At 40.3% G+C, this 27,883-nt stretch overlaps 1 long non-coding RNA gene across 1 annotated transcript; it reads left to right on the top strand.

Annotated features, from left to right (window-relative positions):
- The first annotated feature begins 14 nt into the window (after positions 1 to 14).
- LOC145271067 (uncharacterized) lies at positions 15 to 26,686 on the top strand. Its single transcript, XR_013865677.1, has 2 exons — positions 15 to 316; positions 23,933 to 26,686. It is a non-coding gene; the product is annotated as an uncharacterized LOC145271067 (long non-coding RNA).
- Positions 26,687 to 27,883: the final 1,197 nt, after the last annotated feature.

Below are 27,883 nucleotides of genomic sequence, written 5' to 3'. Positions count from 1 at the left end.
CGACCTGCCTCAGCAGCATAGTATAAACACCCCCAACCACTCCATGTTTGGAACGGCTTTCGGAATGACCCCCCCCTCCCCCAACCTCCCCATGTCAAGAACGGTTTTCGAGGTGTTTATTCTAAAAGCCGTTCTTAACCTGGGGAGGTTTGGGGGTGTTTATAATACTGTGGGGCAGGTCGTAAAAATTTACCAAAAATGTATTTCTTGAAAAGTGGAGCTCTTCAAAAAAAGAAGGAGAAAAAAGAATCCGCCATTTTTTCTTTGTTTTTTTTAATCTGAAAACGAAGAAATATTTTTGATGATTCCAACTTTTGTAAGTAATTTAAAAATGTACATCATTTTTTTTTTTTTTCATTAAGAATGTTTGGGGAATTCATTAAGTAGGTCCAACTCCACGGACTGAATGTGGTATTGTGGTAAATAAATGGGTTTGTATTACTGTAGATCGCATTCCAAAAATCACACAAATTGTCAAAAAACAAATATATAGCAAATAAGGGAGGTATTTCGGTACTTTCCCCCACCCCACCCCACCAAAATTGGAGATTTTTACTTAACACTGATATTGACCTTCAGGACAAGATCAAAATGTAGTATCTGTTCTTCAGATGCTGCAGTGGAGGAGAAATCCTTCACGACCGAGACAATTTTTATTTTTTGTTCCTTTTACTCCACATTAAAAAACGACCCTGGTGTCTAACTCTGTCCCGTGGGGAGAGGCATCGTAAATAGGAACACTGGGTTTGTATTAAAAACAAATATATAACAAATAAATGTTATCAAAGGCAAGATAAATTACTTTTCTACCTAGCTGGATATGTTTTCAGTGTTTTTATTTAATGTAACATGTTTATTCAGCTCAAAAAACATGCAGAGTTTACCGATGTATTGGAAAATTCAAAATGGCGCCCGACTCTCTCTTTAACACGGTAATTTCGGGAAAAGGTCTTATAAATAATAAACTAGACAAAATACTATTAAAAACCCACCGAATATATGTCAAGTTATGTCACGGTAACATATATTGAGCGAGTTTCTAACAGTATTTTGTCTAGTTTTATATTTATAGCACCTTTTCCCAAACTTACCGTGTTAAAGAGAGAGTCGGGCGCCATTTTGAATTTTCCAATACATCGGTAAGCACATTATGTTTTTCGAGCTGAATAAACATGTTACATTAAATAAAAACACTGAAAACATATCCAGTTTGGCAGAAAAGTAACTTATCTTGCCTTTGAGAACATTTATTTGTTTTTTGACAACTTTTTCGAATCTATGTGTACAGTAATACAAACCCAAAACGATGTTAAACTGACAGAGACGAGACAAAATTTAGATCGGGACCTCTCCAGTCAGTATGGATGGCCATAAGTGATATAAACTCCTGGTTGGATGTAGTGTTATTGTAACTTTCACAAACATTGCAGACCGTATATTTTAAAAGGGGTGTGTTTTACTTTTTTTTTTTTTTACAAAGGAGTCACCACTTATCAAGGCCCGGAGGCCACTCGAGGATAAGGGTTAACGGGTATACATTAGTCAATGGGATTATAGCATGGTTTGTAAAAGAAGTTTAGATTAAAAACGTATTATTTTTTTGTGTTTACTTGCTCCCCGTGAGGGCAGAGTTAGACACAAGGTCGGTTTTTAATGTGAGGGGAAACCAGCTCCCCCAAAAAAGGGGCACTCTTGTTAGTAACAAAAATAAAAAAAATGTATCAGTCACAATTGATTTCTCCACCACTAACCGAGACCATAAAAGTGAAGTGAAGTGTCAGAACAGTTACTACACTTTGATCCTGGTCCGAAAACGTATTCATTTAAAAAATAAAAGTAAATTTTTACATTAGGTCCACCTCACCAATTTTCTTTAAAATGATGGCTTCAAGTATGTTTCAAGATATAAAGACCTGTATTAGACACTGTAATTCACTGGCAGCCATGTTTGTATGTGTGCTCGATAAACAAATAGGCCCACCTCACCAATTTTCTTTAAAAGGACAACTTTTATAGGTTTTCGACTATGCTGAATAACAAAATCTCATTTAAATTTTGGTAGAGACAAGTAGTTTTCAAGATATAAAGACCTGTATTATGCACTGTAATTCACTGGCAGCCATGTTTCTATGTGTGTGCGATAAACAAATCTACTTCTCTGCGACTGACCCCCAATTTTTTTTTATAGTATTTGCAGGTCGGTATGCTGACACCGAATATTACAGTTGAATTTGGGACAAATATGTTTTCACCCCCTCTCTAAAATAGGGTGTTTATTCTGAAAGCCGTTCTTAACATGGGGAGGTTGTAGGTGTTTATTCCAAAAGCTATTCTTAACATTTTTACCGAAATATTTGTTTATTGCGTGTGTACATAGTCGCCAGTGAATTACACTACATGATACAGGGCTTTGCAAAATTTAAATGACATTTTCTTGTTCAGCATGATCGAAAACCCAGAAAAGTAATCATTTTAAAGAAAATAGTCGAGGTGAACCTATTTTTTTGCATATACAAACATGGCCATCAGTGAACTACCATGCATAATAGAAGTCTTTAATATTGAAAACTAGCTGTCTCTGAAGAAGAAAATTGTGGAGGTGGAGCTAATTTAAAAATTTACCCAAATAAACACCATAATACTTTTTGGTGGACCTGAATGAGTTTTCCCTTTCGAACCTGAACAAGCTTTCCCCCCTTGGACCTGAACAAGCTCTCCCCCTTCAGACCTGAACAGGCTTTTCCCCTAAGGACCTGAGGAGCTCTCCAACTTTGGATTTGAATGAGCTTTTCTCCCTCTTAGACCTGATGAGTTCTCCAACTTTGGACCTGAACGAGCTTTCCACCTTTCGAATCAGAAATGAATGAGCTATCCTCCTTCATATGTGAATGAGCTTTCCCTTCGGACCTGGTGAGCTCTTCCCCTTTGGACCTGAACGAGCTTTCCCCCTTCAGAACTGAATGAGTTCTCCCCTTGGACCTGATGAGCTCTTCCACTTTAGACCTGAACGAGCTTTCTCCCTTTCGAACCTGAACGAGCTTTTCCCTTTTGGACCTGAACAAGCTTTTCCCCTTCCGGACCTGAAAAGCTCTCTCCATTTGGACCTAAATGAGCTTCACCTTCGGAACTGAATGAGCTTTCCTCCTTTGGACCTGAACAGGCTTTCCCCTTAGGACCTGAGTGCTCTCCCTGTGATGAGCTCCCCACTTTGGACGTGACGAGCTTTCCTCTTTTTGAAACTGAACGAGCGCTCCCCCTTCGCACCTAAATAAGCTCTCCCCCTTTGCACCTAAATGAGCTTCCCCCCCTTTAGACCTGCACAAGCTTTCCCCTTCGCACCTGAGGAGCTCCCTTGTAGCAGACACAAATGGACCCCTTTTCTTCTCGCGCATTCGCTTCCTCTGAGTGAGTGATGAGGCGCTAGACTGTCCAATCTGAGGACTTGCGCACGAATACAAATTGACCCCTAGGGACCAGACAGCTTCCGGTCCCAGAAGAAAACTCTCTCTTACGCTACCAGCCTTCGTCGGGGCTAGACGCCTGTTCTCTTCGCTGCTCCTACTAAAGGTATTGACGACAGCCGCGGGTTGTAACTACCTCGTAAGGCAGTGGAGACCCGACTCTACTTTCTTCCTTCAGTACGCTTTGCAAATAAACCTTTCCCTTGTTAAGTTGAAGAAGTTGTTTGTCATTGTTCATAGAATTGTGTTATTTTATTTTATTAGGGAAATTCCCTAAAATGGTGACTCCGTCGTGATAACACATTTCCGAACAGACACTTCTTTCGCTTTTTAACAGGGTAAGGCGCGCATTTTAAAAACCAGCACATGGTTTCCAACCACACACATAAACAGACAACGGATTCGGGAGAGCACATTTAAAACTTAAAAAAAAAAAAAAAGACGTTATTTCCCTCTCTTCCTTATCGTTTTTTTCCCGTTATATATATATATATATATATATATATATATATATATATATTATAAACTAAGGAGCATACAAAAAAAAAAAAACAAAAAAAAAAACAAAGAAAAAACACCCTTTTCTTTCACAACGGCGGGCTACACATAAAAAAAAGAACGCCAACCTACAAAAAGAGGTGACACTTTCTTGGTGTACGAAAAAGAAAAAACTCGACAACAAAAAAAAAAAAAAAAAAAAAAAGAACTTTCACGAAGTTTTTCCGCATTAGCACTCTTCGGCCAAAATGTAAGTACTTAAAGAGTTCATTTATCTTCAGGTTCACACACATTTATAAAAAAAAAAAAAAAAAAAAAAAAACCCATATTGTCCACATTTTTTTTTGGCTTCACGGCTCTTCCTGATATAATTTTGTTTTAGCTTTATTTCATGGTAATTTTGTTTCTTTCTTCTCCTCCCCCATTAGCCTGTTAAATTTTTTTTTTTTTGTATTGTCTCTGTTTAAAGATTTTCTCCATATTTCTCCTTTCTTCTCCACGTGGTCCATATTCGGCGTCCTTTCAGATTTCGGATACATTATATATATATATTTTTTTTAAAAATATTTGGTATCTACTTTCGGTAGTGACAATGACAACGTTGCCTGCCTTCGCTGGGGACGTCCGGGTCTGGTTTGCTCAACTCGAGTCTTATTTTGCGGCGAACAACGTGTCAGAGCAAACGAAGCTGCACATTTTATTCAGTGCCTTCCCCGCGTCATTGACTCCTGCGGTCAAGGACTTAATAACGGACACCCCGTTAAACTCCACTTACGATAGCATAAAACGGGAGGTGCTACTACGGACGTCCGTGTCGGCGGAAAAGCGTTTTCAAACGCTGGTCCATGACGAGCACTTAGGTGACCGCAGGCCGACGGAACTACTCCGTAGAATGAGGGAACTGGCAGAGGACGTCCCTCCTGACAGTGCCTTAATTAAGCAGCTCTTTTTCTCAAGGCTGCCGACGCAGGTAAAGGCCATACTTGCGCCAATGTTTGAAAAACACACCGTCGATGTAGTAGCAGCATCGGCGGACAAGGTCATGGACTTTGTGAGGGGGCCTACCACCGCGGCGATTCCACAACAGCCTGCTGAGGTACCCGCAGGCACCGCAAATGTAAGACAGGATGCTACATCGGTGGCTATACTAACGGCCATCGAACGCCTCACTAGAGAGGTGAGCAAGCTCAATATGGGCAGGTCGCACTCACCCAGACGCCGCTACAAAAGCCGCTCATCTTCCCCGGCGCACCACCGTCGCCGTGCAAACATGCCGGGACTATGTTTTTATCATAGTCGCTATGGCGCTGAAGCACGGAATTGTAAAATGCCCTGCACTTTTAACAACCAGGGAAACTAAATTGTGGAAAGACGAGCACGGCAAACTTTCCACAAAATGCAAATAACCGTGCCTATTTCGTCACTGACGTAAAATCTCAAGCACGTTGCTTGGTAGACACTGGCGCTGTTTGTAGTATATGGCCACTTAGGCTACTTAAAGAAAGGCCACCAGTGTCATTGATAACACTGCAAGCGGTGAACCATTCACCTATCCCCACGTACGGTCAAATTTCACGTTCTCTGGACTTGAATTTACGGAGAGACTTTACGTGGGTTTTCACTGTAGCAGATCTACCGTACCCCATACTAGGCGCGGATTTCTTGCATAATTTTAATTTAATGGTCGACATGCGCAGACGCCGGCTGATAGACGCTAGCACGGAACTTTCCGTCCCTGGCTCGTTATCTAATGCCCCATCTATCAGCCCGGTATTTTTCATTGCCGCTGCAAATGACCCATACCATGAGGTGCTACACTCCTACCCGGAGTTAACCAATTTAAATTTTGTGGTGAGCAAACCCACGCACACCACAAAACATCATATTGAGACCACAGGTGCTCCTGTGTTCTCACGCCCTCGTCGCCTTCCTGTGGATAAACTTAAAGCAGCGAAGGCAGAATTTAATCATATGCTACAGTTGGGAATTATACGCCCCTCGTCCAGTCCTTGGGCTTCCCCTCTGCATATGGTTCCAAAACGAGACGGAGATTGGCGTCCAACTGGGGACTATAGACGACTCAATGCCATGACGGTACCTGATCGTTACCCAATCCCGCATATTCAGGACTTTGCTTCCTCGCTGCATGGCTGTAAGACTTTCTCTAAGCTAGATCTGGTTAAGGCTTACCATCAGATCCCGGTGAATCCGGCCGACATACCCAAGACTGCGGTTACAACCCCATTTGGAGCGTTTGAATTTCTTACTATGCCTTTCGGCCTACGTAACGCTGCCAGTACTTTTCAGCGCTTTATGGATGAAGTAGTGCGTGATTTAGATTTCGTCTATAACTATATAGATGACATTCTCGTGGCTAGTGCCTCACCTGAGGAACACGTCACTCACCTCCGCCTACTTTTTGAACGGTTTCAGCAATACCAAGTGAGGATTAACCCTGGTAAATGCATTTTCGGTGTTACGTCACTAGTTTTCCTGGGCCACATTATCAGCCCAGACGGTATATCTCCGTTGCCGGAAAAGGTGAAGGCTCTACAAGACCTTCAACCGCCCACTTCACTTCGCCAACTTAGGCACTTCCTTGGTCTGTTGAATTACTACAGACGCTTTATCCCACACTGTGCGGATCTCTTAGCTCCTCTTTCCGACCTGTTACGTAACAGGAAGAAGAAAAACGAGCAGATCTCACTTAATGAGATCCAACTTAAAGCATTTGCGGAAGTGAAAAATAAACTAGCGACGACATCTTTGCTGGCACATCCTGTACCCGATGCCCAGTTTTCACTGGTCGTTGATGCATCGGGCACAGCTGTAGGTGCAGTGCTGCAACAGCAGCACCAACAACAGTTACAACCTCTAGCATACTTTTCGCGACAGCTGAAACCGGCCGAACAACGTTACAGCACGTTTGGCCGCGAACTACTGGCAATGTACCTCGCAGTGAAACACTTCCAACATTCACTCGAGGGCCGACAATTTGTGATCTACACCGATCACCGTCCGCTTACATACGCACTGCGTGCTAAGCCGGACAAATATTCTCCCCGCGAAACACGTCATTTGGACTTTGTTTCGCAGTTTACTAGTGATATCCGACATATCGCGGGTGAGCAGAACGCAGCAGCAGACGCATTGTCTCGCCTGCCCATCAATTCTCTGTCCTCACCATCGGATATCGATTTGCAACAGATGGCCTTAGACCAGCCAAGTCTGGACACGTTGGATCCATCGTCACCTGAATTCGGGACTTGCAAATTCGCATATCTGCCCGTGCCTACTTCTGACACGCAGATCATCTGTGACACCTCAACGGATTCACCTCGACCATTCGTTCCAACGACCCACCGTAGAGTTGTTTTCGACACTCTACACAACCTGGCACACCCCGGACGCAAAGCCACAGTAAAGCTGATTACAGCTAGATTTTTCTGGCCTAACATGAGGCGTGACATCATTGCTTGGTCACGTTCCTGTGTATCCTGCCAAAAATCAAAGGTGCACGAGCATATCCGCGCACCCCTTGGAACATTCAGCACCCCAGACGCTCGGTTTAGCCATGTTCACATTGACTTGGTTGGACCATGGCCGGTCAGTCAGGGATTCACTTATCTCCTGACCTGCATAGACCGTTTCACACGGTGGCCAGAAGCCATCCCACTTAGTGACATTTCGGCTGAATCTGTAGCGCGAGCCCTTATATCAGGCTGGATATCGTGCTACGGAGTTCCCACTACAATCACCACTGATCGTGGTGCACAATTCGAATCCCACCTATTCCGGGAACTGTCCAAGATCCTCGGGATCACTCGCATTCGGACAACAAGCTATCACCCTGCTTCAAATGGGATGATAGAACGCTTCCATCGCCAATTGAAAGCTGCATTACGCGCTTACCCTGATCAACAGCGATGGAGCGAGTACATACCGGTCATCCTTCTTGGCTGTCGGGCATCAATCAAGGAGGACCTGGGATATTCCGCAGCCGAACTGGTCTATGGAGCACCTCTATCGTTGCCAGGTCAGATGCTGACCCCGATAGAGGATATATCAACTGACACAGCTCTATATGTCAACAGACTACGAGCTTATCTCAGTAAGCTACCGCCGATGCACCCTAGGGAACAGACCATTAAATCTTTGGTTCCGAAGGACATAGCGACATGGACTCACGTGTTCCTTAGAAAGGACGCAGTAAAAGCCCCCCTAACTCCACCTTACACTGGCCCTTATCGCGTGCTTTCACGCACTGATAAAACTTTTATCCTAGACATTAGTGGTAAAAAAGAGACAGTATCGGTAGATAGGGTAAAAAGAGCCTTTCTGGACACATTAACACCTGAGCCACACATTCCTCCAACATACACACAGCATAATCATACACCTGAGGTAAATGTTCCACGTGAGAACAATTATGTGACCACTACACGTAGTGGTCGACGGGTACATTGGCCGAAGAGACTTTGCAAAACAGTGTATTTCTGTTGAAAAAGAACATTTTTTCTTCTCTCCTTTTTAGAACAGAACGTTTTGTGCAAATATTCCAACTTTTCACAGAAAAGTAAGAACATTTTTTTTTCTGCAAGAAAGAGACGGACATTTCTTATTGTATTTTTCTTTCTGCTATTTGTTATGCTACCTTTCTCTCTGTCGGCTTTCAGCCTAAGCAGGGGGTTATGTAGCAGACACAAATGGACCCCTTTTCTTCTCGCGCATTCGCTTCCTCTGAGTGAGTGATGAGGCGCTAGACTGTCCAATCTGAGGACTTGCGCACGAATACAAATTGACCCCTAGGGACCAGACAGCTTCCGGTCCCAGAAGAAAACTCTCTCTTACGCTACCAGCCTTCGTCGGGGCTAGACGCCTGTTCTCTTCGCTGCTCCTACTAAAGGTATTGACGACAGCCGCGGGTTGTAACTACCTCGTAAGGCAGTGGAGACCCGACTCTACTTTCTTCCTTCAGTACGCTTTGCAAATAAACCTTTCCCTTGTTAAGTTGAAGAAGTTGTTTGTCATTGTTCATAGAATTGTGTTATTTTATTTTATTAGGGAAATTCCCTAAACCCTCTCCGGTCCTGATGAGGTCTCCCACTTTCGACCTGAATGAGCTTTTCCCCTATTCGTACCTGAACGATCTCCCCCTGTTGACCTGGATGAGCTTTCAGACCTAAATGAGCTTTCCTCCTTTCTGACCGGAATGAGCTCTCCCACTTCAGACCGGACGGGTTTTCCCCCTTTTGGACCTGAACAAGCCTTTCCCCTTTCTGACATGAACAAGCTTTCCCCCTGCTGACCTGAATGAGCTTTCCCCCTTTGGACCTGTACAACCATGCCCCCTTCAAACCTGAATGAGCATTCCCACTTTGGACCTGAATTAGTTCCCCCCCCCAATGACCTTAACGAGCTTTCCCTGTTTCGGTCCTGAACAAGCTTTCCCTATTTGTAAAGAACTTTGCAGCAAATTCTACCCTATGCGACGAAGACCATCAACTCCCCATCTGTTAAGAAAGAAATAGCGACAGCTAAGAGAGAATTTACTGAAACCACTAAAAAACGCATCGAAGCACAAAAATTAGGAAATCGTGACTTCTGGAAAATCTACAACAGTGTAGTAAACAATGGGCAATCAACAATTCCCTCACTAACCAACAATCACGAGGTTGTTTGCTCAGCAACCGTCAAAGCTAATATGCTTGCCAGCTGGTTTTCCTCGAACTCCACACTGGACCCTACCAACCACCCCCTGCTTGACTTTCCTTTGCGGACAGACGCCACGCTAGACGATCTAAAAATCACCCCTGCTCTGGTACATGCTATCATAATAAATCTTGACACTTCCAAAGCATGCGGACCTGATCTCATCCCAGCTGTGCTATTAAAAAAGTGCTCAGTCGAAGTAGCTTCAGTTCTCTCCAAACTCTTCAACAAATGCCTTAACGAATCATGCTTTCCGGGCTGTTGGAAAACTGCTTCTGTAGTACCAGTATTCAAGAATTCTGGCGAAAGAACTGACCCATCAAATAATCGCCCCATTAGCCTCCTCCCACTTTTTGCCAAAATATTTGAGACCATAATTAACCATGCTCTAGTCCGGCACCTTACAGATGCTAAACTTCTGACTGACCAACAATATGGATTTAGACAAGCCCGTTCCACAGCTGACATTCTCACTGTAATCTCTGAACGTATATACCATTCACTGGATAAAGCGGGGGAGGGCAGAGCAGTAGCTCTAGATATATCTAAGGCTTTTGACAGGGTATGGCACAAGGGTCTCCTCAGGAAAATTAAATCATACGGTATCACTCGTAGAATACTTAGCATAATTGAATCCTTCTTAGACAATAGAAAAATCCAGGTTGTCCTCGACGGTCGAACATCTAAACAGTGTGATATAAATGCGGGAGTGCCTCAGGGGTCTATTCTTGGACCTCTATTGTTCCTGATATTTATTAATGACCTCCCCGACAAAACTGCCTCTGAGATGGGTATATATGCTGATGACACTACACTCTATAAAAGGCATGACAGGAAAACAAATGAACACATATCTAAAGAAATGGCAAAAACACTAGAGGATGACCTCCAATCTGTAGTGGAATGGGGACATAAATGGATGGTCACATTCAATGCTGCCAAAACCAAACTGGTTTCCTTCAATAACTATAAGAAACCTTCCCTGCCACCAATAGCAATGGCCAGTGACTCCCTGTCTGAGAGTACATCTTTCAAACTGCTTGGCCTAACGTTCACAGGAAACATGAGCTGGAACCATTATATTGAAAACATTGCTAGGGCCGCTGCAAAAAAGGTAGGCTCTCTCTACCGTGCTAAAAAACTACTGACACCTGAAAGTATCCTGTATCTCTATAAGGCCACCATTCGCCCATGTATGGAGTATTGTTGTCACATCTGGGCTGGTGCGTCTACTACTAGTCTCTCGCTCGTAGACAAGGTTAAAAAAAGAGTCGCCAATCTGATAGGCCCTGAACTGGCATCTAAGCTTCAGCCTCTGTCCCATCGACGAAACGTTGCATCCCTCTGCTTCTTCTACAAGTATTTTAATGGTGAGTGCTCTGACGAACTGCAGACACTTGTGCCCCCACGTCGCAGACACCCTCGACAAACGCGACAGGCAGCTAAATCCCACCCCCACACAGTAGAGATCCCTAGATGCAAAAGATCCTTCTACTCCAGTAGTTTCTTCCCCAGAACCGCTAGACTCTGGAATTCCATTCCAGGATCATGCTTCCCTAACTGTACTGACATACAGAAGTTCAAGTGCAACGTGAACCGACATCTTGCTGCCCAAATCTCTACATAGTGCCCCCGTAGTTGCTGACCCTGATAGTAGCCCCCTACACCTGAGTGGCAATGTGCCTTGTTTGGGGTAAAAATGTAATAAAAAAAAAAATAAATAAAAAAAATATTTCCTCCTATAACACAGAACAAGCTAGGTAACATACAAATATCCGTGCATGAGGTGGCCAAGCTAATCAAGAACCTAGATTCCAGTAAAGCAACTGGCCCTGATGGCATCCCTATTATAGTGTTAAAAAAGCTTCAACCAGAACTTGCTCTCATACTTACGAAACTAAGCGCTGCCTTAAGAAGAAGTGCTTTCCGAATCCCTGGAAGACCTCATCAGTTTGCCCTGTATTTAAGAATTCAGGTGATAAATCATCTCCCTCTCAGTACAGACCAATAAGTCTCCTGTGTGTTATGAGTAAGTTGCTGGAATCCATATTAAATAGAGAAATAGTCAACCACCTCAGCAGAAACAACCTTCTTAGTGACACACAATATGGTTTCCGCTCTGCAAGATCTACCGCAGATGTGCTGACGGTTATATCTCACAGAATTAGTGAATCTCTTGACAAAGGCTTCCTTTCTAGAGCAATTGCTCTTGACATATCAAAGGCCTTTGACAAGGTATGGCATAAGGGTTTACTTCACAAGATTTCCAGCTACGGTGTAACTGGAAATATTTTCTCAATCATTACATCATTTCTCTCCGATAGGCTCATAAGAGTAGTGGTAGATGGACAAAAATAGGAGGCCTGCAATATAAATGCTGGAGTCCCTCAGGGGTCAATCCTGGGCCCAACTCTCTTCCTGATCTACATCAATGACCTCCCTAAACACATTCGTTGACATCTATGCTGATGACACGACCATCTACGGCAACACATCAAAGGCTGTAAATGACAAAGTTCTCTCTGATTCTCTCTCCTCTGATCTCGAGCACGTGGTTCAGTGGGGGAAGACGTGGCTGGTTACCTTTAATGCATCTAAAACCAAACTCCTATCCTTACATCATCAACGCTCTGATCCCCATCTGGCATCAATTGGGATGGATGGCTCTCGTCTGGGAGAGGCCCCGTGTTTTGACAAGCTTCTGGGTTTTACCTTTACTCCTGATCTGAAATGGAACACGTACATCAAGTCTGTTGCCAAGGTCGCTGGAAAGATGGTGGGATCCTTCTACCACTCCAGAAGATATCTCACTACTGATGCAATTCTCTATCTATATAAAAGCCAAGTACGTCCAAGGATGGAATACTGTTGCCATATCTGGGCAGGAGCTGCTAAAAACAGCCTATCCTGCCTTGACAGAGTACAAAATAGACTTCGTGGCTTAGTGGGGGATGCCCTTTTCTCTACCCTGCAACCTCTCCCCCCACAGAAGAGACGTTGCGAGCCTATCCTTGTTTTATTGTTATTTCCATGGCAGGTGCTCATCTGAACTCCAATCTCTGGTCCCCCCTCGCCAATCTTTCACGAAAAACACCCGTCTAGCTGAATCCACTGTGAAAAATTTCCCCCACTCTATATCTGTGCCTAAATCAAAACGCGGATTCCATGAACAAAGCTTCTTTCTTAGGACTGCACACCTGTGGAACTCTGTTCCGTCTGCCTGCTTCCCACTGGACTACAACTTGGATGTCTTCAAGTACAACGTTAACAAATTCCTAATGAACCACCCCCTTAAGTAAACACTTCATCAAATCTCCACACTAACGTAATGTACTTGCAATAACTTTTATCCCTGAGTGGCTTCCGTGCCTTGATAAGTGGTGATCACTGTGTAAAAAAAAAAAAAAAAAAAAAAAAAACCTAAACGTATTTGCCCTTTTCTGGCCCAAAGGAGCTATACCCCTTTTCTACGTGAATGAGTTTTCCGCTTTCAGACCTTGACAGTCTGTCCCCGTTTGGACCTGAGCTCATTCTCCCCTTTCGGACCTGAATGGGATATCCCCCTTCAGAACTGAATGAGCTTTCTGCCTATTTTGACCTGAACAAGCTTTCTCACTTCATATGTGTATATATGTATGTATTGGTATATATTTGTGTATATATGTGTATATATGTGTGTGTATATATATATATATATATATGTTATATATTCGGGGGTGTCATAAAGGAGATTTTGTCAAGAAGATTCGTGTACGTGATCGTCTAGTTTCTAATGGTTTTATTTTTGATGTCTTCCTGGATGTGTGTGTTTGTGGACATGTATTTCTTAACATACCTTTATTCATGTGTCGTCGGTTGTTCCTCTGGTTTTCATTGTCTCTTGGAGTGGAGCTGGCCTGTTGGATGAAGAATTCACTCCAAGATGACAATTAAGGTTTTTATGTTTTTATTCACCTTCCAAAGGTCGACACAGAATGGAGGTGAACCTTGCTTGTTTGATGATACACGTCAGCGTCCTCCCCAGCCCAGGGGGGGACAGCTGAAAAGCCGTCTGTCTTATTCAACACCCGAAAACCCAACTGCCAAGAAAGAATCAGCTAACCTCATCACATGATACCACGTCATCTGGTCAGCTGACCTTTCTTTTGCAAACGTGTCCACTGTCCACGTTATTCACCTCTCTCTCTCTCTCTCTCTCCCTCTCCCTCTCTCTTTCTCTATTCTCTAATAGAGACACAGAGAGAAAATAGAAAGAGTAAGAAAGCCAGAGAGGGGGGGAGAGATGCTCTTTAACATTCCTCCACCCCTTTTTTATCAAAATGTATGGCAAGCCATACATTTTTAATAACTAACTAACTAAAAAAAAATAATTATGTCCGAAGTACATCTTTATTTTTTCACTTTCCGGACTCACCCCTTTTCCAAGAAAGATCAGGCACCAGTACTCTTCTACAACACTATCAACCCTTCTGCTGCTTCTCAAAAGTCCCTCCTAGACATTAACTTGCTTCCAAGTTAGACAAAGATACAGCTTTGCAGATATACATCTTGTCTAGGCGGTCGCATTGTTGGATATTTTCCACTGACTCTGCTCTTTATTTGGACCACTTGGCCAAACAAATGGAGACTCCATTTTCGATCACTTTTTCGAAATGGGGCCAGCATATCGCAATTACGACCAGAACGTCGGATGCTCCATGTTGGTGGTAGCTTTATCGCATGGGGACTCGAACCCCAGACCCTCAGATTAAAAGTCTGATGCTCTACCGACCCAACCATCCCACTCGCGTTCTCGACTTTCAGCATAGGCCTAAGTCCCAGTTTTTTTTTCCTTTACTGTAATGCCCTGACGTCTTTCTCTGAGTGGTCCTATTACTGGAGCTTTGTTCTATTCAATCTACTACTTCGGGACTTCACAAAGCTCTTCTACTAACTCCCTTGGTTGGTCTAAGTCAAGATACGCCTTCACACTGATTCACTCGGAGCCTGTTTGAGTTCCTGGAACCCGACAAGATACGGAATCATCACTCCCTAACTAATGCGCCATCGATTTCTAACTAAGTAGTTTTCCCTTTGTGATTTTTCCGCATTCCCAGCTAGTCCCAAGATTCCAACCCAGATATCCCTCACACATTCCTCTAAAAAAATAAAAAAAATAATAAGGCTCTATCTTGTCCCTTACGTAATCTGCATCTTTCCCTTTCTTCTATCTCCCCGTGATTAGGCTTGGTACCGACTGTCCAGTCGCTCCGTACCCTGAGGAATTATCGCGACCTCGCACGCCAGACTTTTGTTGGACAAGACTTATTGCCGTTGCTTGGGCCTACGTGGCATCTTCCAACTCACTGGAACCACTAGTATTGTTTTAACAGGGTTCTCATTACTCTAAAATAGTATTTCCCCTGCCAAATTTTCTAATTTGTGACAATACCGTGGCTTATTAAAAAAAATAAAACAACAGAAAAAACTGCTTTCTACAGCCTAATCGCCTTGTAATTCTCATGAAAAAAAATGCAACTACGCGCTAAACGTCCCTAAAATATAACTAAACCAACCAAATCTATTCCAAAATAATTTAATTTAATAATACCAATTAAATTCACCCAGCATGTTTTTTTTTTAATTTTGGTACCTTTAATTCACAATATGGTAACATTTTATTTTCCTAAGTACTTGCATACATATTTCATTCATCTTCTCTTGAGCGATTCGTAACATAATGGCCACGTCAGCCATTGCACCCCCTCTGCCCCTTACACCATGTCAGAGGGCATTTCATTTGCTCCCTGAAGTTGATTACAACTAGATCCACTCACGCTGGACAGAATACATTCCGTTCACTGCTATGTCAGAAAAAACTTTCTTTTTTTTTTCCAAAGTCGGTAAGCGCAACCTGCCTTGAAGACACATAGCTTCACGGAAAACATCGGATTTCCACACATGAAGTACTCAAACTTGCTCCATGTTGATTCTACTCGAAATCAACAGAAATCACGATAAAAAAAAAAAAATAAAATTCGAATCATTTCCCGAGAATAATGAAATTAATAACTACCCATGTAATTCAACACCTCTCCAAAATTCTAACATGCTTGCCACAGAAATTAAATTCCATTCACGCCCCACTTTTTTCTTTCATTTCTTCATATAGTTTATTTAACCCTATATTTATCCTTTTTTTTTTTACCTTACTTATGTGGTCAAAACGTCACTCATGTCGAATAGAACATTTATTCTACTTTTCGAAAATTGAAATTAATACCGACTGAACCTTTGACTCTTCCGAAACTTTTTTTTTTTTTTTTTAAATCATTTATTACACTGTTTAAATCTTATTTCTTTCTCCCTATTTTATTATTACTATTTAATTAATTAAAAACACATTTTTTCTTTTATTAATCCTTCTTTCCATAGACCCCACAAGCAAGATTCCACCTCCCCATTCTGCGAAAAAAAAAATACATGTCACAGAGTAAGAAAATCCTGCACAATACCATTTTAGAACACATCAATTACATAAAGAAAATAAATGAAAAAAAATACAAAAATATCCTATAAGCATTCAGAAAGTCCCATCTTAGCAATAACAAAAATCCAAACAACAAAATTTTGTCCACGTCAGCAAGTAGGTCGGCTGCATAGTGCATCATCTTTTACCATTCCACATAATTCAAAATTAAAGAAAAACCACAGTCGTTTACAAAAAAAATACCTAGACATTTACAATTAAAATACAGTCGTTTCTAAAATAAAATAAAACGACTCACTTATAAAGTCTCAGACAACTCGATGGAACTAAAATTGTCCATGTAAGAAAAAAAAAAAAATTCCTAAGAAATAAAATCGTTCAATTAGTGAAAAAAAGGAAAAAAAAAATCACATTTCAGAACCTATCCATTGTTTTTCATCAAAAGTACATATTGTTTTTCATTAAAAGTTACATTTAGTTCACAATTTAAAAATGACACGAAATATTCATAACACATATTTTTGATTGACATGTTTATCTTTGTGGTAAGGCTCGTTTCTTTTTGGTTTTCTCACTGGCCGTTGTTAAAAATTTACAAAATAAGGTCATTTTTCGTTTTCCCTTCTAATTTTGACATTAAGTGATATTTTTCTTCGTTCATATCGAGCTAATTCCCAATACGATAAATATTTTTTTTTAACTATTTTCTATATATAAAGTTTTACATCTGTGTGTCTGTATGTCTTCCTTTTCTTTCTTCGTGAAAAGGTTGTACGTGTGTATTGCTTTTCTTTTTTTTCTTTTTTTTTTTCTTAATTATTTTTCTAATTCGCCTAGTGTTTTAATGGACCCTACGTTGTGTGTGTGTTGATTTCTATTTTTTTTTTTTTTTACTGTTCTTTCTTTTTCTTTTTTTTTCCATACATTTTATTGTTTTTTCTTGTCCTTTTTTTTTTTTTTTTTTTTTAGTCTATTTCTTTTTTCTTGACACTAAATCTCCATGCTTCCACGTTGTATTTTCTTAAACACAGGTTCGATTATCGCATCGGTGATGCGACTTAGTCACGAGCACCAAAACGAATATGTTATATATTCGGGTTTGTCATAAAAGAGATTTTGTCAAGGAGATTCGTGTCGTGGGTGTGTGTTTGTGGACATGTATTTTTTTTACATACCTTTATTCATGTGTCGTCGGTTGTTCCTCTGGTTTTCATTGTCTCTTGGAGGGGAGCTGGCCTGTTGGATGAAGAATTCACTCCAAGATGACAATTAAGGTTTTTATGTTTTTATTCACCTTCCAAAGGTCGACACAGAATGGAGGTGAACCTTGCTTGTTTGATGATACACGTCAGCGTCCTCCCCAGCCCAGGGGGGGACAGCTGAAAAGCCGTCTGTCTTATTCAACACCCGAAAACCCAACTGCCAAGAAAGAATCAGCTAACCTCATCACATGATACCACGTCATCTGGTCAGCTGACCCTTCTTTTGCAAACGTGTCCACTGTCCACGTTATTCACCTCTCTCTCTCTCTCTCTCTCCCTCTCCCTCTCTCTTTCTCTATTCTCTAATAGAGACACAGAGAGAAAATAGAAAGAGTAAGAAAGCCAGAGAGGGGGGGAGAGATGCTCTTTAACATATACACACACGCACATTTTATATTCATTACATTTTCACCCCAAACAAGGCACATTGCCACTTTGTTGTAGGGGGCTATTATCAGGGACATAAGCATCAGAGGTACTACGTAGGGAGTTGGGCAGAAAGATGGAAAGATGTCGGTTCACGTTACACTTGAACTTCTGCATGTCGGGGAAGCAGGGACTCGGAAGGGAATTCCAAAGTCTAGCTGTTCTGGGGAAGAAACTACTGAAGTAGGAGCCTCTCTTGCATCTAGGGATCTCTACAGTGAAGGGGTGGGATTTAGCTACTTGCCGGGTTTGTTATATATTAGTATTTTATACTCCAAGTTTCTAGCTTAGTAATAAGGATGGGAATAAAACTAAAATATTTAAACAGTTAAATAAAGCATTTGTTCGTTATCCTGATGCTTTTGAATCGTTTAGAATTAATCAGAATACATTAAAGGAAATCGAAAACTATCTCTAAATATTTTTTAACTTTTATATATTTCTAATTTTCAATAAATAAACTTTCCCTCTATGGATCTGAATGAGCTGTCCTCCTAAGAACTTGATGAGCTCTTCTACTTCGGACCTGATGAGCTGTCCTTCTTTTGGACCTGATGAGCTCTCCTTCTTTTGGACCTGAAAAGCTTTCTCTCTTCCGACCCAAATGAGCTTTCCTCCTTCAGACCTGAACAAACTTTCCCCCTTCGAACTTGAATGAGATTTTCCTCTTCAGAATTGAACTAGCTTTCCCTCTTCGAACCTGAACAAGCTTTCCCCCTTCGAAACTGAACAAGCTTTCCCCCTTCGAAACTGAACAAGCTTTCTCCCTTCACACCTGAATGAGTTTTCCCCCTTCGGATCAAAACGAGCTTTCCCTCTTCAGACCTGAACCAGCTTTCTTGCTTTGGACCTGAACCAGGTTTCCTCCTTCAGCTCTGAACCAGCTTTACCCCTTCGAACCTGTGCAAGCTTTCCCCCTTCTGATCTGAACGAGCTTTCCCTCCTTCGGACTTGAACAAGCTTTTCCTCTTCTGATGTGAACAAGGTTTCCCAATTCGGACCTGAAGCAGCTTTCCACCTTCAGAACTGAACAAGCTTTCCCCATTCAGAACTGGACAAGCTTTTCCTCTTTAGAATTGAAAGAGCTTTCCCTCTTCGGACCTGAACCAGCTTTCCCTCTTCAGAACTGAACAAGCTTTCCCCATTCGGACCTGAACCAGCTTTCTGCTTTCAGACCTGAACGAGTTTTCCCCCTTCTGACCAAAACGAGCTTTCCCTCTTCGGACCTGAACCAGCTTTCTTCCTTTGGACCTGAACCAGCTTTCCTCCTTCAGCTCTGAACCAACTTTACCCCTTCGGACCTGTGCAAGCTTTCTCCCTTCAGATCTGAATGAGCTTTCCCTCTTCGGATCTGAGTAAGCTCTCCCCCCCCTTCGGACTTGAACAAGCTTTTCCTCTTAGAAACTGAACTAGCTTTCCCTCTTCTGATGTGAACAAACTTTCCCCATTCAGAACCGAACAAGCTTTTCTTCTTCAGAATTGAACGAGCTTTCCCCATTCGGACCTGAAGCAGCTTTCCCCCTTCAGAACTGAACAAACTTTCCCCATTCGGAACTGAACAAGCCAAGTACATCCAAGGATGGAATACTGTTGCAATATCTGGGCAGGAGCTGCTAAAAACAGCCTATCCTGCCTTGACAGAGTACAAAATAGACTTCGTGGTTTAGTGGGTGATGCCCTTTTCTCTACCCAGCAACCTCTCTCCCACAGAAGAGACGTTGCGAGCCTATCCTTGTTTTATCGTTATTTCCATGGCAGGTGCTTGTCTGAACTCCAATCTCTGGTCCCCCCTCGCCAATCTTTCACGAAAAACACCCGTCTAGCTGAATCCACTGTGAAAAATTTCCCCCACTCTATATCTGTGCCTAAATCAAAACGCGGATTCCATGAACAAAGCTTCTTTCTTAGAACTGCACGCCTGTGGAACTCTGTTCTGTCTGCCTGCTTCCCACTGGACTACAACTTGGATGTCTTCAAGTCTAACGTGAACAAATTCCTGATGAACCACCCCCTTAAGTAAACACTTCATCAAATCTCCACACTAACGTAATGTACTTGCAATAACCCTTATCCCTGAGTGGCTTCCGGGCCTTGATAAGTGGTGATCACTGTGTAAAAAAAAAAAAAAAGCTTTTCCTCTTTAGAATTGAACCAGCTTTCCTCCTCCAGATCTTAATGAGTTTTCCCTCTTTGAATTTTAACTAGCTTTCCCCCTTCAGAACTGAACAAGCTTTCCCCATTTGGAACTGAACCAACTTTCTCCCTTTAAACCTGAATGAATTTTCCCCCTTCAGACCAAAACCAGCTTTCCCTGTTTGGACCTGAACCAGCTTTCTTCCTTTAGACCTGAACCAGCTTTCTTCCTTTGGACCTGAACCAGCTTTCTTCCTTTGGACCTGAACCAGCTTTCTTCCTTTGGACCTGAACAAGCTTTCTTCCTTTGGACCTGAACCAGCTTTCTTCCTTTGGACCTGAACCAGCTTTCTTCCTTTGGACCTGAACCAGCTTTCCTCCCTCAGCTCTGAACCAGCTTTACCCCTTCGGACCTGTGCAAGCTTTCCCCCTTCAGAATTGAACGAGCTTTCCCCATTTTGACCTGAACCAGCTTTTCCTCTTCAGAATTGAATGAACTTTCCTCATTCGGACCTGAACGAGCTTCCCCCCCCCTTCAGAATTGAATGAGTTTTCCCCACTCGGACCTGAACGAGCTATCTCCCTTCAGAATTGAACAAGCTTTCCCCCTTCGGATCTGAACGAGCTTTCCCCCTTCGGATCTGAACGAGCTTTCCCCATTCGGACCTGAACAAACTTTTTCTTAAACTCCATTTAGCTAAGCCTGCTTAAAGAACACTTGTTGCAAAAAAAAAAAGTCCAATGTTAACAAATTCCTAATGAACCGCCCCCTTAAGTAAACACGTCATCAAATCTCCACACTAACGTAATGTACTTGCAATAACCCTTATCCCTGAGTGGCTTCCGGGCCTTGGTGATCACTGTGTAAAAAAAAAAAAAAAAAAAAGAATATGACATTAATAGAATATTGAGAAGATACACACACTCTCAGGTTCAGCCGTCAAATATATCTAAGCATCTTATCTGTTATGTAGGTTTCTATTGTCATCGTCAAATCTATGTGAAACATTGAGCAGTGGGGAAATGTATTTAGATGTATTATATTTGTGCCGTGCAGGATTATAAAGTGAAGCTCAGTCGAGCATGGCCTATAATAACGATAGAGCAGAGATAGTATTGCAACACTATCAAGTCCCATCAATTGCAAACGGGAGCTCGGTGTCAACTACTCTTCCCAGTGTTGCTATCTGAAGTCCCTAACTAGGTATTTGTAGATCGAGCCTTTTAGAATCAAAGCCTACAGAACAGATAACAAGAGATGATCGGGGGAGATGCTTAGAGAGGGAAGGGCAACTTCCGAGTAGCTGGGTGGGGAACTTCAGATAGCGATGCTGAGAACACAGTTGACAATGAGCTGCCGTTTCTCAATAATTTTCCCCACTCTTTATCTGTGCCTAAATCCAAACGTAGATTCCATTAGCAGAGCTTTTTTCTCAGAAGTGCACGCAATGACCCTTATCCCTGAGTGGCCTCTGGGCCTTGATAAGTGGTGACCTCTATGTTAAAAAAAAAAAAGATCGAGCCTTTTTGATTTGACAATGACAATAGAAACCGGCAGCTCGGTGTCAACTACTCTTCCCAGTGTTGCTATCTGAAGTCCCTAACCTCTCTAAGCATCTTATCTGTTATGTAGGTTTCTATTGTCATTGTCAAATCTATGTGAAACATTGGCGTTTTTTTTCCTGTTCATTTTACTCTATTCTTTTATTTTGTGGACCTACGTGTGTTCTCATCGTCAGTCGCCAGTTAGAAAATGGCGATCTGGCAATTAGAGGGACAACACACAAAGATAGGAAATAGGAAACAATGAATCTGTAGGTATTTGTAGATCGAGCTTTTTAGAATCGAAACCTATCTAGACGTATTATATTTGTGCCGTGTGGGATTATAAAGTGAAGCTCAGTCGAGCATGGCCTATAATAACGATAGAGCAGAGATTCAGAATTGTAGATCGAGCCTTTTAGATTTGACAACGACAATAGAAACCTACAGATGAGATGCTTAGAGAGGGAAGGGTAGCCGGGTTAAGGACTTCTAGGAAGAGTAGTTGACACCGAGCTGCCGTTTGCAATTGATAGGACTTGATAGCGAATAGCGCTGGACAACGGATTGACAGTTTTTAGAAATGACAACGAAACTGAGATTGAGATAAGCCAGTTATCAATTTCCTCAACTGAGCTTCACTTTATAATCTCGCATGGCACAAATATAATACGTCTAGATACAGCCACTGTGATCAATTTCCCCACTACTCTCTGCATATATCTTACCGCAAATTCCATGAGCAAGCTATTTTTTTTTCTAGAATTGCTGAGATTGAGATGAGCTGATGAGTGACAGATGAGCCTAGGGCGGAACGTAGAGGAGACACACACTCTCAGGTCCAGCCGTCAAATACATTTGAAATATTGGTGTTGTGCTTTTCCTATTTGTTTTGTTCTATTCTTTGACGTTGTAGTCCCGGCCCTGTCAGTGGGGCATTAGAATATGCCAACTGCCCCCCTGCAGAGGGTAAAAGTCCCTCAATGGGGATCCTGGATATGACCTTAAACTATATCCAGTGGTGAGGCCCCAGCTTGTGGGCTTTGGGGAGTGTGGAGCCACCCTTTAATTACCATTGCTCCCAGGTCCACTCTGACCCGGAGTGGTAGTACCTGTTAGGGTCCCAACTATGGGTTAAATAGAAACCGACGTGGAAACAACAAATATATTCTATTAAAAAACTTTCTTCCGAATCTTTGGATTCGGCATTAAATAACCCGAAAAGGGTTGATATGCCGTGAAACAACCAACCAACAACTTTGTGGATCCACGTGAGTTCCCGTAGACAGTCACCAGGAAGAAAATGATGATCCGGCAATTAGAAGAATAGTTGAACAAAAAATCCACGGCACACGACGTTGGGAGTCAGCGTTCTGTCGGGGTCACACACATCTATGAAATAACTGAATGCAACATGAATAACGCAAGGGGGTTGATGTACTTCGGCATTAAATAAACTGAAAAGGGTTGATATGCCGTAAAACAAAACAACGGAACCAAACTCTACAAATATTTGAAGACATGGACAACTATTTGTATTTTTATTACTTTTTTATTTATTATTTTATATTATTTTTATTGTTTGATTATTACTGTTGTTGTTATAATGGTTATTATTATTATTATTATTATTATTTTTGTTAGTATTATTTATTATAATTGTTATTATTATTATTTTCATTATTCTTAATATTAATTTTACTATTGCTATTATATATATTATTTTTATTATTTTCGTTATTATGATTATTATTGTTATTATGATTTTTATGATTATGATTATTGTTAATATAATTATTATCATTATTATTATTGTTGTTATTATTATTATTGTTATAATTATTATGATTATTATTGTTATAATTATTATTGTTGTTATTATTGTTATTGTTATTATTATTATTGTTGTTATTATTATTATTATTATTGTTGTTATTATTATTGTTATAATTGTTATTATTATTGTTATAATTATTATGATTATTATTGTTATAATTATTATGATTATTATTGTTATAATTATTATGATTATTATTATTATTGTTGTTATTGTTGTTATTATTATTATTATTATTGTTGTTATTATTATTATTGTTATAATTATTATGATTATTATTGTTATAATTATTATTATTGTTATAATTATTATTATTATTATTATTGTTATAATTATTACGATTATTATTATTATTATTATGATTATTAATATTATTATTGTTAATATTTTATGTTTATTATTTTTATTGTTTTTATAATGTTATTGTTATTTTATTATTGTTCTTATATATATTATTTTTTTTTATTGTTATTATTTTCGTTGTTATTATTTTATTATTATTGTTAATATTATCATACCCGCATCAAACAAAACATTTCATCATGAAATAATCAAATTTTTAAATATTGACCTTTTCATTATTCCTTTTCAGTGCTACATCTAGAAGTTCCCAATGGAAAATGGACAAATCGAATCTTTGTATAAAAGTGCTGGCCAGTTTATTTCCTACGAAGCCTCCCAAGAAAGAACTGCCGGAATTGAAATACGAAAAAATGATTTTACATGTAACGTGTGTAAAAGTGTATTTTCGTTGAAGTCGTACCTTATCAAGCACCAATTGACGCACTGTCGACGGAAACACGCGTGTGAGACGTGCGGACGGATATTTTACCTGAATGCGTCCTTAAAACGACATCTTTTACGACACGAGAAAGAAAAATGGTTCCGATGCGGAATCTGCCAAAAAATATTTTCCAAAAACGAACACTTGATCGCGCATAAGTTTACACATGACGTCACAGAATATTTTCCGTGCACGATGTGCCCCGCAAGATTTTCTTTACCTGCAGATTTTGAAAATCATATGAAATTATTGCATTCAGATTCTTCCCTCATTCAAGGTGTGTGTAAACAAATTAATTCACTTCAGATGTGATTCAAGACAGTGTGTGTCCGGCGCCATATAACTGAACCCCCACTGCCTTGTGAGCCAAGGTTCTTTAACCAAGGGCTAAGAGTAAGGTGACCCTGACAGAAACCTCCAGAGAATCTTAGGCCTTGTCAGCTGTGGCATGTGAAGTATGCTCTAATGGCCAGCAACCTCAGTCCCAGACATGGACTGAATAGCATTGGGGTGGAGACGGCTCCCGTAAGCCATGGTGAAGGCAATCCCTCTAAGAGAGGCAAATCTCTGATTTAAAAAACTATAAAGCAGAAGACCAGTACCCGCATTAAACTGGTTTACAGTTTGACTTGTTGCTGGCTATCTTACTCTTGTTTGTTGCTGGACCTCAACATTTTGATCCGAGAGAGAGACTAAGCTGTAATACAAAGCTAAAACTCTGTAATAACATCTTTGTACAGATACTCCCTCAGACATTTGTCTAAAAAAAAAAAAAAAAAGTCCTCTAGTGATTTTTTTTTTTTTTACACAGTGATCACCACTTATCAAAGCCCGGAAGCCACTCAGAGATAAGGGTTATTGCAAGTACATTAAGTTAGTGAGGAGATTTGATGAAGTGTTTACTTAAGGGGGCGGTTCATTAGGAATTTGTTAACATTGGACTTGAACACATCCAAGTTGTAGTCAGGTGGGAAGCAGGCAGACGGAACAGAGTTCCACAGGCGTGCACTTCTAAGAAAGAAGCTTTGTTCATGGAATCCGCGTTTTGATTTAGGCACAGATAAAGAGTGGGGAATCGCCTTACGTGATTTTTGGAATGTGACATTTTGATTTAGGCATCTATATAAAAGCCAAGTACGTCCAAGGATGGAATACTGCTGCCACATCTGGGCAGGAGCGCCCCAAAACAGCCTATCATGCCTTGACAGAGTACAAAATAGACTTCGTGGCTTAGTGGGGGATGCCCTTTTCTCTACCCTGCAACCTCTCCCACAGAAGAGACGTTGAGAGCCTATCCTTGTTTTATCGTTATTTCCATGGCAGGTGCTCGTCTGAACTCCAATCTCTGGTCCCCCTTCGCCAATCTTTCACGAAAAACACCCGCCTAACTGAATCCACTGTGAAAAATTTCCCCCACTCTATATCTCTCGGGCCTTGATAAGTGGTGACCACCATGTAAAAAAATAAAAAAAAAAGGAGCCCATTGTTTCATTAAATAAAAACACTAGAAAATATATCCAGTTTGGTAGAAAAGTAACTTATCTTGCCTTTGATAACATTTATTTGTTATATATTTGTTTTTTGACAACTTTTTCGAATCTATGTGTACAGTAACTCATTTTCCCAAACTTACTGTGTTAAACAGAGAACCGGGCGCCATTTTGAATTTTCCAATACATCGGTAAAAACTGCATGTTTTTCGAGCTGAATAAACATGTTACATTAAATCAAAACACAAAATATATATCCAGTTAGGTAGGAAAGTAACTTATCTTGCCTTTAGTAACAACATCACCCCCCCCCCCCCAAACAAATTAGAGTGGTCGGTGTTCTGTCGTAGCGTATCTGGATATTTACCAAAAAAAAAATTTTTAGGTTTGGCTATAAATTCCTAAACACATTTCACCCTAAATAATTTAGGTGACTGAAATAGGAATCTAATTGAATCTTTAATTTCCTGAATAGTATCCGATAATTCATTTTTCTTCGAGTTATATCGAATTCATTAATACGGACTTTTGGGGCTTTTTTCGTAATGTTACTGTAAAAATTATTTTTTATTGTTACAAATTACGATGCTTTAAAAAAAGCAAAAATAAATTGTGTTTTTTATTTACTACTGAAAACCATAACTTTAGTAAAGGTATTTTTTGTTTAAACAAAATAAAACATTTTCACCAAGAGTTAAGTAAAAATAATTAGTTCATTATATTCTGCGATCATTATTTGAAAAAAATACTGCAATTTTCATTAAAATTGGTTAATTTCCTGATTTTTGGTGAATTTTTAAGTAAAGGGAGGAATCAAAATGTGTATACACTTTGAGCGTCGGCATTCATTTTTCGACCACGTGTGGTTAATTTAAATTAAAGTTCAATCACATGGTTACATTATCAATAAACCCATTGAAAATTTACCGATATTGTAAACACATTCTGTTTACATTAAGCCTGTGGTGTTTTTTTAGTGATGCAATGTTGTCAACTGAGATTTAAAATAAACCCGCGAGATCAGGAGAAATAAATGTCCAGAAAATCGCTAGCCAGTTTGGCAGAAAAGTAACTTATCTTGCCTTTGATAACATTTATTTGTTATATATTTGTTTTTTGACAACTTTTTCGAATCTATGTGGACAGTAATACAAACCCCGTTATTATTTTAGCACTAGTACCTGTTTTTAATGTCTTTTTCATTTTCTGTTTTTAATAAAAAAAATATATATATATATATATATATATATATATATATATACGTTTCATGAAAAACTTTCCCGTTTTCATTAATTAAATCGAAACATTTCCAATTAAACAATTATGGATATATGTTCTCTTTCACTTTATTTACTTTTTTTCATAGTTCCGGAAGTTTAATTTTTTTGTTATTTATTTCTAACTTCGGCCATAGTTTAAAATAATGGGTACTAGTACACTTATTGATCCGTGCTGAAATAATAACATTATTTAAAAAGCCATTCTTAACATGGGAGGAGAGGGTGTTTTGTACCTATTCTATACTTTAACCTTACAATTGAATAAAAAAACATTGTTAGTAAGGACCGACCCCTTCCTTTGGGGAGTCAGGACCTAGAGGACCGACTCCACATTTGTGGGAGCTTGGACCCGAAAACCGATCCCCTCTTTTAGGAGACTGGAATCTCGGGACCAACACCACTATCGCTGGTAGTTGAGACCTTCTTTTTTCATTTTTTCTTTTTTTCATGTTTTTCTTCGTTTCGGTCTTACTTCTCGAGACTGGGATGTTCTACTTTCTCACCACTTAATTGCCTGAGCAGCACTCTGACCTGCCAGGCCCAAACTTTGTCTATTTTCCAGTTAGGTAGAAAAGTAACTTATCTTGCCTTTCATAACATTTATTTGTTATATATTTGTTTTTTTTTTGACAACTTTTTCGAATCCATGGGCATAGTAATACAACTGCCTTTCTTTCATCCGAACCATCTGACGTCACTAAAAAAACTAGACAAAATACTATTAAAAAGCCGGCGAATATATGTCAACCTATGTCACAGTAACATACATGAAGTGGGATTTTGACAGTATTTTATTTATAACACCGTTTCCCAAACTTAACATGTTAAAGAGAGAACCGGGCGCCATTTTGAATTTTCAAATACATCGGTAAACACTGCATGTTTTTCGAGCTGAATAAACATGTTACACTGAATAAAAACACGAAAAATATATCCAGTTTGGTAGAAAAGTAACTTATCTTACCTTTGATAACATTTATTTGTTATAT

Source organism: Euprymna scolopes, chromosome 46 (assembly GCF_053919585.1).
Source record: "Euprymna scolopes isolate OS-2025 chromosome 46, ASM5391958v1, whole genome shotgun sequence".
NCBI classification, from domain to species: Eukaryota; Metazoa; Mollusca; class Cephalopoda; order Sepiida; family Sepiolidae; genus Euprymna; species Euprymna scolopes.
Note: the sequence above shows the minus strand (reverse complement) of the source record. Positions and strands in the feature narration are given on the sequence as shown.